The following is a 12,504-nucleotide window of genomic DNA, read 5'->3' as shown; positions in this document are numbered from 1 at the left end:
GCCTACATGGAGATCGGAGCTGAAAAGGCATGGAAACCTTTCTCACGCTCAGACTGGGAACCATGCCCATGCAAGCAAACCGCTACCACCTGTACCTGCCTCAGTAGTACGTATCCTGGTCTGAAGAGGACTGAAATGTGCAAAGGCCTTTGTCCTGCTGTTAGTAATAGATCGGCGAGATTGCTCATTAGAGGTTGCTCTGTGTTTATTGAACGGATATTATGAATCAATATTGTATTTTAGAGTATTACTACTTGAAACCTCGGGGCTGAGTTGTCAGCACTGGCTACGTGAGACCACTGTACTTAACACAACTGCCGATACTTCTACGCCTTGGAAATCTCATCGTGTGCTGGTACCATGCACAGTCAGACTGCCTGGACCGGCGAGCAGCTAGCAGCTCCCGAGGCTGTTTTAACACTTCCCATTTCTCCAGGGCAAGCTGTGCAAGGGCTTCCCTAAACTTCACCAATTTGCACGAAGCTTTTAGGGCAAGTGCAAATGCAGAGATAATTCTCTATTATTTGGGATTACTTTGGATGGGGGAAGGAAGAGGGGGCACACCAAGGTGGCTACCAAAAAGAAAGTGTTTCACATGTTTCTATTAATGTAGATCATCTGGAGTTGGAGTAACTGTTAAAGAATATTCCAAATACTCATCACAACATGATAGGCTGAATGGCTATTTATAAAAGACAAAACACTGAGTAGTTAACAAAAGGCATGAGTCCCCTGTGCATCTACTTAAAAAAGGGACAGCCTGTTCTATGAAGAGTTGACAAGATTTTTAATCTCTCCCTTACATAATAAAACCAAGTAATATATAAAATGTTCCTGCAGAGCTTTTGTAGAAAAGTCTGTACAGGTACAACATCTCAAAGAGAAAAAGAAATTGATGGAAGTTTATAAATCAGAGAGCCAATGTAGGTTGAAATTGCTAGCACTCCAAGGCTGAGGAAAGGCTTTGCCTAAGCAGCGAAAGATTAGATTTAAACACTAGATATTCACTACACCTTTTAGGTGTTTTCACTCCTCATGTCAAGTGCAATCATCACATGTTCTATAAAATTCAGACCTCTGTAATGTTTTCATTTTAGCTAGCTTAACATGAATTGTATATCGTGTAGCAGGTTTAGTTCCACTCCTTGACAGAAATGACTCAACACAAGTATTTATTCAGAACGACAGAATCTAGTAGCATTTGATTCAGTCAGTGAACAGCCTTTAGCAAGTTCTAACTTGCTTCCAAGTTAGGAATGAATCAGCACTTCAGTCAGCTTTCAGAATTATCTCCTGCAAAACCCCTTAAGAAAAATCCCTGTTCTGAATGGATTTCTTTTCCTTCCTGTGTGTAGCAGATGACATAATGTGACCCTAAAAAGAAGTGGAAAACACTTCTACTAACAATGAAAAAATCAGCCTCCTATCAGAGTTTGGATTTAAAATTTCCATGGCATACTTGAGCATATATTGTCTTTCTGACCTGCCACACACAGGAAGAGTATTTAACATAGGAGTGAAGAGAAATTTTAAATTAAAAACCACCACACATCTAGTGATTGAGAGAACAAAGTTGAATATTGTCACTCATTCTAAACAAATCAAAACCAATCCCTACTCATGGTTTTAAACACAGTGTACAGAATCACAGAATTATCTAGGTTGGAAAAGACCTTGAAGATCATCCAGTTCAACCTTTAACCTAGCACTGACAGTTCCCAACTACACCATATCGCTCAGTGCTACATTGACCTGAATCAAACCCCTACAAGGATGGGGAGACCACCACCTTCCTGGGCAGGCCAGTCCAATGCCCAACAACCCATTCTGTAGTAAAGAAATGCTTCCTAATATCCAATCTAAACATTCCCTGGTTCAGCTTGAGGCCATTCCCTCTTGTCCTATCGCTTATTACTTGGTTAAAGAGACTCATCCCCAGCTCCCTGCACCCCCCTTTCAGGCAGCTGTAGAGGGTGATGAGGTCTCCCCTCAGCCTCCTCTTCTCCAGACTAAACCCCCCCAGTTCCCTCAGCCGCTCCCCAGCAGACCTGTGCTCCAGACCCTGCCCCAGCTCCGTTGCCCTTCTCTGGACACGCTCGAGTCACTCAATGTCCTTTTTGGAGTGAGTGGCCCAAAACTGAACCCAGTCATCGAGGTGCGGCCTCACCAGTGCCGAGTACAGGGGTCAGATCCCTTCCCTGTCCCTGCTGGCCACGCTATTGCTGACACAAGCCAGGATGCCACTGGCCTTCTTGGCCCCCTGGGCACACTGCTGGCTCCTGTTCAGCCAGCTGTCAATCAACACCCCCAGGTCCCTCTCTGACTGGCAGCTCTCCAGCCACTCCTCCCCAAGCCTGTAGCCCTGCTGGGGGTTGTTGTGGCCCAAGGGCAGCCCCCGGCATTTGCCCTTATGGAAACTCCCCCATTTGGGCTCAGCCCATGGCTCCAGCCTGTCCAGGTCTCTCTGCAGAGCCTCCCTACCCTCAAGCAGATCAACACTCCCACCCAACTGGGTGTCACCTGCAAACTGACTGAGGGTGCACTTGATCCCCTCGTCTAGGTCTTCAATACGATCATTGCATTCCTCTATACTGTTGAATATTGCATATGGCTTCTCTCTCTTTTTAGCATGCACCTTTTTTCAGCTCATGAAGAAACAGGAAGCAAAAACAGAATCCAGAAGAATTAATGTTTTTAGAAGCCTGATGTGAGATCCAAAGTCCTCGAGCTCTGGCTACATATTACAAAACCTCACTTAAATATTGTTTAAAAGTTGAATGAATCAAAGGGCATCACTTTTCTTTCAGAGTAATTTGAGCATTTCAAATGGCATCTCTGTGTTTCCACACAGATACCCAGGAGTGGAGGTATTAAAGGCCTGATCTGCAAAGTGAAGACACTTGCTCTGTCCTTAACCGCAACAGACATTTTCATTCCAGATACCTCTCATCAAAGTACCATGAGGAGGAAATTACATGTTTCAAACATAAAGAAAAGTAGCAGGTTATGTCCTTTTAGACAACTGATTCACTCCTGATGTGTAGCTCTAATTTCACCTATATCGATTCTGCCTAACAGCTCTTGAGACTGAAGCCTTATATTTATCTACAAATAATCAAGGGGGTGAGGCAATGGTAGTGCAGCCATTTCCCAGCCTTGGATGTGTAGAAAGCAAGTATGAAAAACAGACTGCACTTGAAGCCTCTTCTACACTCTCAAGACTGTGGCAAAGTGCTATTGAGAAAAGTGCCCATTTGTTTCCAGCTTTGTTAAAATTGCCAGCTCTGACGTGCTTGATGAATATGTGATTCCAAGACTTGTAGGGCACTTCCTCTTTTGCCTTCTGAGAAAAGGTGAATGATATTTCTATTCTCTCAGGAATTGTGAGATGTTGAAGGTTGAATTCAAATGATAAGTGCTCCAGATCTGTCATCTGACAGACAGGTTTCTCTTAATAACTGGGTTCTAGCAGCTGTCACATTTAAATATCTACTGTGTGCCTTCCTGGATGTACTGCTCCAAGGAATACCGAAGAGATTGGATGAAAAAGACTATATTCTGGTTTTCTTGTCTCCTGAGAATAAAAACAATCAATGCAGATAGTAATCTTTGTATATTTTCTATTGAGAGCATTCAAAACATTATGTATCCAGTTTTGTAAGAGATCGAAGAATCACAAGAAATTCCACACAGGATGAGTTTGTTTCCTCCCCGGGCAGTTCCTTTTATTAACTGTTTGGTTTTGAACTGTAAAGAGCTACAGGGAAGAAAAAAACAACAGCTCTGTCTCTGTGGAGAAACTGTTCCCAATAATTTTTGCATGGCACCTTTCTCTGGCCCTTTCTCTGCTTTCTCCTCAAGATTATTAGGGCAGTGCACCATTTTAGGCTGCAAACTCACAAGCTTTATTTGCATACTCCAGAAGACAAAGTCATCATTAGCAAAGCATTCCCTGGCAGAATTTCCTTGCTCTCTCCCCCCGGTCTGTAATTCCTTTGAAACCTGTTCAGAGGTTACCACGTTTCTGTAGCAACAGATGATTTGCAAAAAACAATTTCTTTTTTTCTAAGGCAATACAGAGTGTTCTAAAATTAATGGTGGACACATAGGAAGAAAATCAGTATTTCATTTCACATGGGCATTTAATTTTCTGCAGAGTACTGTCCATCAATTAAGTCAGGTATTGGCTGTGTGAATCTAGACACTGAGCAAATGTGATTTGTATTCAAAAAGAATAGGGCTGTAAACTAGTCAAATGCATTTTGCCTCAGGATCTCACTTAAAGAAGCTTTAGGTAAAGATACATTTCAGGGTGAGAGACTTCCACATTTATTAGAGAACCTGATCTGTAACAACATTTTTCTAAGAGCATGCAGAATCAAAGAACCTGTATAAATACATCTAATTCTCTTTAGCCATTAACAGAGCTTTAACAACTCATGGTATGCTGTTTTTTGCGACTCCTACACTGTGCTTTCAGAGGTGAGTTGACTGTCAGCAGAATCTCAGACACTGCAAACGATGATGGGTTCTGAAACCAGATGGGCATGTCTGAATCCAGAAACCGAGGAAAAAACATCAGGAAGTTTTGTAGCCCAACTATGGGCAGAGACAGGATTTTCTTCATGGCCTTTTGAACTTTAACATGGCCATTTTCTGCTTCAGAATTGTCTCCTGAAGAAGATATTTTCTGACCTGTTAACCAGAGAGGTAGGCCAGTCCTGAGCAGTGACTACTCAATGCTTTGAACTTTAAAATCCCTATCAAGGTGAGGTAATGTTTATGAAATTATTGCTTTTGTTTGTTTGTTTGTTTTTTTTTTTAACTTTTTTTTAAACTTTTTTTTTGTTTGTTTGTTAGTTTTTTCTTTTAAATGGTATGAAACTTAATAGTCTTTCAGTTCTAGGCTCTGTTCTGAGCATCCCTCTGGGAAAGTGATTCTGAGTCTCAGTAGTTCAGGGACTGATCTGTTCAGAAAGCCTCCCCACTTGGAAAGGTTAACCTTCAGCAGCTGGAGCAGGACACTCATTAAACACCTAGATGTATTAACCTCTTTATATTTCAGAATGGTGATGTTGTTTCTGAATCCTGTAGAAGCTTGGACATTAGGTTGTTCTCAGTATGGTTGTATTGATTCAGCTCAACAAAAAGTAACTGGGGAGAAGCAAAACTAATTAAACAAAAATGTTACATTCATGCATTTAGTTTGGATTTTTTCAGCTTGTGGTTAGACTTCATATGACGACCAAATCTGAAAACCATTAGTTTTAAAGGTTTTGTTTCCTCTCTTATTAACTTTAATTTTTATTAGAGGAGAAAAAACTTGACCCATGCTAAATACTTAAACTTTTGCAGTGTCCAAGGAGCTAATTGTTCCCTGTCTAATTAGAAGTTACAGAGTGGTTATTAGAAATGTATATCTAATTATGTATATTCTAAGTGTATATTAGAAATGTATATGTACAGCTCTAATGTTTTCAAAAAGGGATTAAATAACTTCTCAGATGCATTTTCCATCCTTAATTCTATGATCAAAGGATAAAATCAGCTAACAGAAAATTCCAGAGAAAATTTAATGTAAACCCAAGAGAAATAACCGTTTATCTTATTATTCTGATTCTGTAACTATGCTGTTCTGGTTTTGGCTGGGATAGAGTTCATTTTCTTCATAGTAGCTGGTATGGGGCTGTTTTGGATTTGTGCTGAAAGCAGTGTTGTTGATAACACAGGGATGTTTTAGTTACTGCTGAGCAGTGCTTGCACAGGTCCCGGCCTTTCCTGCTCCTCACAGCACCCCACCAGCCTGGAGCCTGGGGGGGCTCAAGGAGCTGGGGGGGACACAGCTGGGACAGCTGACCCCAGCTGACCAAAGGGATTTTCCATACCATATGATGTCATGCTCAGGATATAAAGCTGGGGGAAGGAGGAGAAATGGGACTTTTGGGGTGATTATGTTTGTCTTCCCAAGTCACAGTTACGTTTGATGGAGCCCTGCTTTCCCGGAGATGGCTGAACACCTGCCTGCTGATGGGAAGTGGTGAATGAATTAACTGAATTTCTTTGTTTGCATGTGTGGCTTTTGCTTTACTTATTAAACTGTCTTTATCTTAACCCAGGAGTATTCTCATTTTTATTTTTCCAATTCTCTCTGCTGTCCCATCAGGGGGGAGTGAACAAGATGCTCAGTAGGTCTGAGCTGCTGGCTGGCGTTAAACCACGACACAGGTCTTAGATGGATAAAGGACTTCTTATGGGCAAACCACTCACTAATTAATTCCCTAAAGAAATACCGAACAGTGGTCAACAACTACATAGGAGAATTATTGTCTCCCATCATCTGAAAATGCTGGTAGCCTCCCAAGAGAGGTATTATCTCCTTATTTTTTTATTAAAGTGGAATTTTATCTCATTCTTGTGTGAGATGGTGCACACAACTTTACAGAATCTACTTGCAAATGACAGGAATCAATACAAGACCGTTTTCAAACTCTTACTCTTCATTTGTTTGAAATGCAATATCCTGAATAAAGCTGGGTAGTTTTTATTTAACTGTTAAAGTTGCTTTTTTTCTCTTCTCTAGAATCTTCTAATTTTCCTCCTTCAAACAGCGAAACACTTCCAAAATCAATGACTGAAATTTCGCATTTCTAGTCCATCAGGAAACATTACATGAATTGATCTTATTAGTGCAATTTTCAGATAAAATTTGCATTTTGCAGTTTTGGATACAACAGTTTGGCGTTTGCCTAATCCTTCCATGTCGCTGCCAATCATCATCACTGGGAGGAAGACCAAAACTAAAGACAACCAAATACTCCACCCCCAAATCTTTCATAATTTTTATGACCCCACATTCCCCTCACATACTAGATGTCATACACATTAAAAGGCTTCTGATCAACTGCATTATAAATAAGTTGCTTGAGTCTGTCTACACTGAAATAAGGTGACATAGTATTGCTGTGTGGAAGTTTACCTTTTCATGTCGGACTTTTTCAGGCTTCTGTAGTGTACAAATGTGTTACATTTACTAGCATTTTCTAAATAAACAATCGCTTTTTCCTGAGTATTGACCCAGGAGTGATAATTATGTGGCAAGTCCCTCCAACATCAGTCTCCCCTTCTGGCATAAAAATCACTTTCCATTACAAATAAAAACTGATTTTCAAGGTATTGTGGTTCTGATTTAAAATGGACAAATAATCCAAGACATACTGGTTGCATATGGTAACCCTTACCAGTTTTATATAAACACAGTGTTAACATAGGTGGTCAAGGAGAAATTGGTATTTTCTTCCTTTCTACAAAAATCTCATCAACAAAATTAATCTCACTCAGAGATTCCAGACAGAGGTCAGCAGAGCAAAGCTCTGGCTGGACATGCTTCTTCCTCTAGAAGAAAACTTGACATCTGGTCTCCATAAGCAGGTCTCCACAAGACTAAATATTCAACCCTAAACCAGCTACTTGGAAAAAATCTGGAGGAATGTAACACCTCATGAGAGCATCAACAAAGTCTAAGAGGGGTTTTAAAGTAAATTATGCTGAAGAAACTAAGAATGCTCAGCCCATCTAAAAGCTACTCAGCTGTAGTCCAATGGATTTCTTTTCCTTCTTGTGTGTAGCAGTCCATGCATGGTAGAAGTGCCACTTCCATGTGAGGATTAAATGGATGTATCAGGGCCTGGAGGAAAGTAGCTGCAATCCATGATCAACTTCTGTGCCTGTGTTATTGCTTAGAGTGGTAAAAAAAAGTATTTCTTAAGAATCTGAAGGAGAAGGGATAGGTGAAGAAATTAGTGGAAAGAAAATAAAAACTTTTTTTTGTTAAATGTTCATGTCACTGGTCAAGGAAGTTGAAAAAAAAAATATAAATCATCAGGTGACATATGTAAATGAGTTTGTACAAGAAAGTTGAGTTGTCAGACAACTTCTACCAAATTACTTCTACATCAGGTGGCTGCTCCATTGGTGTCTAACATCGTGTGCTGATGTGGGATCAGATAGAATACAACTCTCAGTCTGTCAGAATGTCCTGCTCTTTCTCAGCCTGTCACTACTGCACAGCAAACTGAGTTCAGAACAAAGAATTCAGCATGCAGCAGATCTCATCATCTAAACGATTAATACAGTTTCTCCTCCTTGCTGTGAGCAGAACTATTTGTCTTGCTTAAATTTGATTGATGTTCCTATGCAGGAAATACAGTGAAATTGATGGAAACCAACCCACATGCACAGTGTGAATGCATTACAGTGAATTTATTAACCACCCATAAGCAAAAACATACTTTTCCTTTGAGCTCAAATGCATTAATTTGGAACATTCACCTACAAATTTTTCCTTCCTATTCTTTTTAATTTTGAATTCTTATAAATGGACAAGTCTATCCAAAGTCATATATCTTAGTGGGTGAATATCCCTTGCATGTGTCAGTGTTGTGTTTTGGTTTATAGGATCTTTCTGCACCCCGACACGTTGCCTCAGGGATAGAATCATAGAATCACAGAAACATCTAGGTTGGAAAAGACATTTAAGATCACCTACTCCAACCATTAACCCAACATTGTCAGTTCCCAACTACACCTTATCGCTCAGCGCTATATCAACTCTTAAACACCCCCCCAGAGATGGGGACTCCACCACCTCCCTGGGCAGCCCATTCCAACGCCCAACAACCCGTTCTGTAGTAAAGAAATCCAATCTAAACATTCCCTGGTTCAGCTTGAGGCCATTCCCTCTTGTCCTAACACTTATTCCTTGGTTAAAGAGGCTCATCCCCAGCTCTCTGCACCCTCCTTTCAGGCAGCTGTAGAGGGCGATGAGGTCTCCCCTCAGCCTCCTCTTCTCCAGACTAAACACCCCCAGTTCCCTCAGCCGCTCCTCGTACAACCTGTGTTCCAGACCCTGCACCAGCTCCATTGCCCTTCTCTGGACACATTTGAGTAACTATATTCTTTCTGGAGTGAGGGGCCCAAAACTGAACCCAGTCATCGAGGTGCGGCTTCACCAGTGCCGAGTCCAGGGGTCAGATCCCTTCCCTGTCCCTGCTGGCCATGCTATTGCTGACACAAGCCAGGATGCCATTGGCCTTCTTGGCCCCCTGGGCACACTGCTGGCTCCTGTTCAGCTGGCTGTCAATCAACCCTCCCAGGTCCCTCTCTGACTGGCAGCTCTCCAGCCACTCCTCCCCAAGCCTGTAGCCCTGCTGGGGGTTGTTGTGGCCCAAGGGCAGCCCCCGGCATTTGCCCTTATGGAAACTCCCCCAGTTGGGTTCAGCCCATGGGTCCAGCCTGCCCAGGTCTCTCTGCAGAGCCTCCCTACCCACGAGCAGATCAACACTCCCACCCAACTGGGTGTCATCTGCAAACTGACTGAGGGTGCACTCGATCCCCTTGTCTCTATCATCAGTAAAGATGTTAAACAGGAGTGGCCCCAACACCCAGCCCTGGGGGACACCACTCGTGACTGGCTGTCAACTGGATTTAACTCTGTTCACCTCAACTCTCTGGGATCAGCCATCCACAGAGTTTTTTACCCAGCAAAGCATGTGAATGTCCAAGCTTCGAGCTGCCCTCTCACCAGGAGAATGCTGTGAGAAATGGGTTCAAAGGCATTACTAAAGTCAAGGTAGGGAACATCCACAGCCTTTCCCTCATCCAATCAGCAGGTCACCCTGTTGTAGAAGGAGATCAGGTTTGTCAGGCAGGACCTGCCTTTCACAAACCCATGCTGACTGGGTCTGATCACCTGGTTGTCCTGCATGTGTTGTGTGATGTTACTCAGGATGAGCTGCTCCATCAGTTTCCTGGGCACCGAAGTCAAGCTGACAAGCTTGTAATTTCCCAGATCATCCTTCCAACCCTTCTTATATATGGGCGTCACACTGGCCAATTTCCAATCTGTTGGGACCTCCCCGGTCAGCCAGGACTGCTGGTAAATGATGGAAAGCAGCTTGGTGAGCACCCCAGCCAGCTCCTTCAGCACCCTCGGGTGTATCCCGTCCTGTCCCATAGACTTGTGTGTGTTTATGTGATGCAGCAGGTCACTGACTGTCTCCTCCTGGATTGCGGGGGGCCGTTCTCCCAGACTGTGTCTTCTGGCTGAGGAGGCTGGATTCCCTCAGTACAACTAGTCTTGCTATTAATGACTGAGGCAAAGAAGGCATTAAGCACCTCAGCCTTCTCCTCATCACTTTCCTCCTGAGTCTGGCAGGGGATGGACTCTCCCTGGTGTTTCTTTTGCAGTTGATATACTTATAGAAACATCTTTACTTATCCTTGATTGCTGAAGCCAGATTAATTTCCAGTTGGTCTTTAGACCTTCTGATTTCCACCCTGCACAGCCTCACAGCATCTGTGTAACCATTGTGAGGGGCTACCCCCTTCTTTTAAAAGCTGTAAACAGCCCTTTTCTCCCAGTTGCAGCCAAAGCTCTCTGTTTAGCCAGGGTGGTCTTCTCTACCGGCAGTTTCTCTTACAGCACCTGGGGACAGCCTGTTCCTGTGCAATTAAGACTTTCTTCTTAAAGAGCGCCCAACCTTCCTGGATCCCTATACCCTTCAGGACTGTCTCCCAAGGGATCCTGTCAATCAGGTGCCCAAACAAAACAAAGTCAGCCTTTTGGAAGTCCGGGATGCCAGTTCTGCTGCCCCCTCTCCTGGCCGCTCTAAGAATAGAGAACTCCATTATATCATGATCGATATGAACATGCCAAGTCATCATTTGCTCCAGGCACAATAATACCTAATTTCTGTCTAGGCATTTTCAACAAGTTGAGAAAATCTAGCTACATAGCCTTCTATAAAGGTGAAAGATAGAACATAAAACTGATAGTAATGTAGGGACAAGAGTGAGAGAAATTTCTTTCCCTAGAAATGAGATAATAGGTTCAGGAAGGGTAGATGCTTAAAGGACAGTTTGTCTGTCCCTAACAATGATGTATAGATTTCTGTGAGGCTTTAGAATCCTTAAATGCAGAACTGAATTCACAAGTCAAGATGAAACATGGAGCAAGAAAAAAGCAATTCATTAAAAGCTTAGAGCAAGTAAAAATTGTGTGACGTATTGCAGCACTTGAGCATTACAGGAGGTCAGTGAGGGAGATGAGGTCTCATCTCTGGACTAGAACTAATTCTGGGGCTATTCCCACCCACAAGCACTTGCTTTCAGCATGTCACAGCACAGAGGCTTCTGAATTGTTCCTACTTAGCAAGAGGTGGAGGAAAGAATCATAGTTCTTAATAAGAGATCTGAGGGGGAAAAAAACCCCAAAACCTCACAGATATTGAGGAGAATGTGTGGAAATTTATTTGATCACTATTTCAATGTGCCCACAAAAAGAGAATGAGTTTTCTGAGGATTGAGGAATCTTTATTCTTGCAAAGGTATGTAAAGCAGACTGTGAAAACAGAAGCTCTCCCTGACAAATGAGAAAGCTGCCGAGACAGCAGGTAAATAGAATTAGACAGGGACTGAAGGCACCCTCATAAAGTGTAACTCAAAAATATTTGTGAGACTTATCAGCTTTCCAGTTAAGTCTTTTGTTCTCTTTCCATCCTGCAGTGGTTTGCTATGTAAGAAATTGAAGGAAGTATGGACACACACACGACCGGTATGATGAATCAATGCCCATTTATTGAAGGTAAGCAAGCCCTTTTATAGGTTTCTCCTATGCACGTGAACGGTACATGGTGCAATCCTTATGACTGGACAGTTAGCTTTGTCCATGCGCTTCAAGCTTTCTCATGATTAGATAATAAGCGCCACACTCAAATGTCTTTCTCCGCCCAACCCATCTCCTGGAGTTGGTTGCTGAGTTCTTTGCTCTATGTCCTTGCCGAGGCGTGCACATGTGTAGGATTGCTCACATGTCCATTATCTCCCAACAAGAAATGACCCTTGGTTTCCACAGGGTTAGTCAGAAATACAGTAATGAGGCAGACATAGCCCTGTTGCCTCAATGCAGCTCGATAACATCAGTCTGTCTACAGAAACAAACACCAAAGCACCTGAGTAAGGATTACTGACATCGGGGCTTATGTATTCAATTACACGCGGCAGAGCTCCATAGTCCAAGGAAGGCAGAAATGTTTGTGGACCAGCACTCTGTAGACAGATGGCCTTGTAGCATTTCCACAAACAGCACTGGAAATAAAAATTTTCAAGTTCTGAAGCAGAACTGGTGTTGCACTCCAGGCAAACCTCTCTGGAATCATCCCCGTTATTGCCTTGGAGGCAGTATTGCCATCCTGTCTGGGTCAACACTCTGAACCATCTTGAATTACTGTACTGGGAGCTATGGAAAGCTTTCATAAAGCTTTTAGAACCAAAGGAAGAAGGAGCTGTTCAAGCCCAGACAGCTCTGGGTACCATCTGAGCTACCATCTCACCGTGACACCACCTCCCTTTAATATCACTTGACAGTGCAAATGACACCATGAAGGCATCAGTCAGGGAAGCTAGGTTATTTTTCCATTGATAGAAATGACACAACTTTAATAGTCA

Source organism: Athene cunicularia (genome assembly GCF_003259725.1).
Source record: "Athene cunicularia isolate RWA chromosome Z unlocalized genomic scaffold, athCun1 chrZ_part3, whole genome shotgun sequence".
Classification (NCBI taxonomy): Eukaryota; Metazoa; Chordata; class Aves; order Strigiformes; family Strigidae; genus Athene; species Athene cunicularia.
This window is presented reverse-complemented; position numbering follows the sequence as displayed.